Here is a 3,156-nt window from a genome sequence, read left to right on the forward strand (position 1 = left end):
CTCTCCAGTACTTTAGACAAGATACTGGCTAATGCAATAGGTTGATAATTGTCAACACTGTTAAGCTTACCAGCCTTGTCTTTAAGCACAGGCACTAGCAATACCGACATAATGGTATTAGGCAGGACACCATGAACCAAGCAGCCATTAAAACACATGGAAAGTAAAGGACAGAGCCTATGGCTTGCATTTTTTAGATGCTCTGCAGTAATGCAGTCCATGCCACAGGCTTTGTTGTTATCCAACATGCTAATGGCATCAAGAATATCTACTGCCCTAACTGTCATGTCTGCTGGGACATTATGTTCAGCATTGATTGTAACTGGGTTACTTTTAACACAATTAAAGAGGTTATGGTAGTGCTCACGCCAGAGCTCAGCTATTTTTTTTGGGCTACTAACTAATGTCTGATGGTAGGGGTAAGGGTGTTGTTATTCATTACTCTAACCTCCTTCCAAAAGTCATTAGCGTTGTTGTTCTGTAGTTTTCTGGCAAGCGAGTCTGCTCTCATTCTGTTTTCATTTCTTTTAATAAAACGTAGTGCATATTTAAATTTAGCATTTGTATGTTTTTTCAAATCTAGCAAAACCCCATGTCTAGGCCTACCAGCCTCAGACCAGAGTCTGAAGGCCTCTCTTGCCTCAGCGTGCTGCTCAGCCACAAACTCATTCCACCCAGGTCTGATGTTGGGTATCTTACATTTCGATTTACTTTTACTTTTACACACAGGTTCACTAGAAGCATTGAGACATTTCACAATATCATCATACATGGCACAGAGATTATCAGCATGTTGTGTGTCCTTGCAGTTCATATCAGAGCACAAAAGAGCCTCTTGAGGCAGTGCAATATTATTTAAAAGACTGTCTGTTCGCAGGGAGTAACCAGCAATATCATCACTGCTCAGTTTTGACCAATCTAGTTTACTTGAAGAAGCAGCATTATTATTTCTGGACAGCAGGGGAACATTCTCAACGTTTAACAGTGCAGCAATAGGTATGTGATCAGAGGTTCATAGCATATCTCCACATTCACCAAAGAAGCATGAGCATCAGTTGTGGTCACAATATGGTCTAGCCAAGATGTTGTGTGCCATGCTTCACTCACATAGGTAAAGCTTGTGTCAGGCAGCAGAGCTTTACTTGATAGAATATCACTCTGTTCTTCCCTTTAGGAAGGTCATATCACTCTGTTCTTTAGGAAGGTCATATCACTCTGTTCATCTCTTTAGGAAGGTCATATCACTCTGTTCTTCCCTTTAGGAAGGTCATATCACTCTGCTCTTTAGGAAAGTCATACCACTCTGTTCTTTAGGAAGGTCAGAAGGTCATATCACTGTTCTTTAGGAAGGTCATATCACTCTGTTCTTTAGGAAGGTCATATCACTCTGTTCTTTAGGAAGGTCATATCACTGTTCTTTAGGAAGGTCATATCACTCTGTTCTTTAGGAAGGTCATATCACTCTGTTCTTTGGGAAGGTCATATCACTCTGTTCTTTAGGAAGGTCATATCACTCTGTCCATCTCTTTAGGAAGGTCATATCACTCTGTTCTTTGGGAAGGTCATATCACTCTGCTCTTTGGGAAGGTCATATCACTCTGTTCTTTAGGAAGGTCATATCACTCTGTTCTTTAGGAAGGTCATACCACTCTGTTCTTCAGGAAGGTCATATCACTCTGTTCTTTGGGAAGGTCATATCACTCTGTTCTTTGGGAAGGTCATATCACTCTGTTCTTTAGGAAGGTCATATCACTCTGTTCTTTGGGAAGGTCATATCACTCTGTTCTTTGGGAAGGTCATATCACTCTGTTCTTTAGGAAGGTCATATCACTCTGTCCATCTCTTTAGGAAGGTCATACCACTCTGTCCATCTCTTTAGGAAGGTCATATCACTCTGTCCATCTCTTTAGGAAGGTCATACCACTCTGTCCATCTCTTTAGGAAGGTCATACCACTCTGTCCATCTCTTTTGGAAGGTCATTTCACTCTATTCTTTAGGAAGGTCATATCACTCTGTTCTTTAGGATGGTCATATCACTCTGCTCTTTAGGAAGGTCATATCACTCTGCTCTTTAGGAGGGTCAGATCAGTCTGCTTTAAAGCCCCCCTTGGTAGGATTAACTATATTCCCCCTCTGCTGGAGAAGGTGTGCATGCTTTTTCTTATTTGCTGTGAAAAAAGTAACAATAAAGCATATGGTTTTGTTTACAAGTTAGCGAGGTTGAGTGGTAGCAAAAGTAGCACAAGTTCAGCAAAACAATGTGGATGTTACAAGATCAGAAACACGATTTAAAATGAGTTTCCTGTTCCTCGCTTCTCTTACAGGTAATGCTAAGTCCCAATGTTGCCAGGCTGGTTTTCGGCCTGGGGAAGAGCTGGGAAAGTCACAACTTTCACAGGAACAAATTATTTAATCATTCACATGATTTCTAAATGGGTTTATTAAGTTGAAATAGCTGCCAAGTTCCCTTTAACATTGACATAAAGTTACCTTTAAACAACTACATCAAAATGCTCTGATCTTCCATGGAATTGCCCTATATATGATCTCTTTCACTTTCCATATCTCGAATAGACTTACAAAAAACTCATTGACATTCCGGGAATTCCATGTCTTGTGGAACCTTACCACATCAAAGGATTCATTCTCCTCCTTACTGGCACCAGTAATAAGATGCTAGACTAATGTGTTTGTCTGTGTGTGTTTGTGTGTGTGTGTGTGTTTATGCAGATGTCATTGTTATCATATGAACATCATCACACATTAAAGGCAGCGACAAATGCATTCCAAGACACCCACACACACACACACACACCCCCCCACACACACACACAAATGGCAAACATACGCAGTCACTGACAAACAACCATATGTCCTATCACACAAGCATGCACACACATACATATACAAAGGGATGGACATAAATGAATTATCAAAAGGCAAATACAAAATATAAAATATGAAATATCAAAATACTAGAAATAGTCTTTAAACAGAAAGACAGAAAGTGATATTGTTGGTGTTTTCATCACTACACCAGTCCATTTGTACAGTGTGGTGTTTGTATACACACACACACACACACCCACATACACATTCAACACGTCACAGGTGAATGAAGGAGGTGCAAGATGTGGACTTGAAATGTAGCAGCT

The sequence above is a fragment of the Sardina pilchardus genome, chromosome 1, assembly GCF_963854185.1.
Source record: "Sardina pilchardus chromosome 1, fSarPil1.1, whole genome shotgun sequence".
NCBI classification, from domain to species: domain Eukaryota; kingdom Metazoa; phylum Chordata; class Actinopteri; order Clupeiformes; family Clupeidae; genus Sardina; species Sardina pilchardus.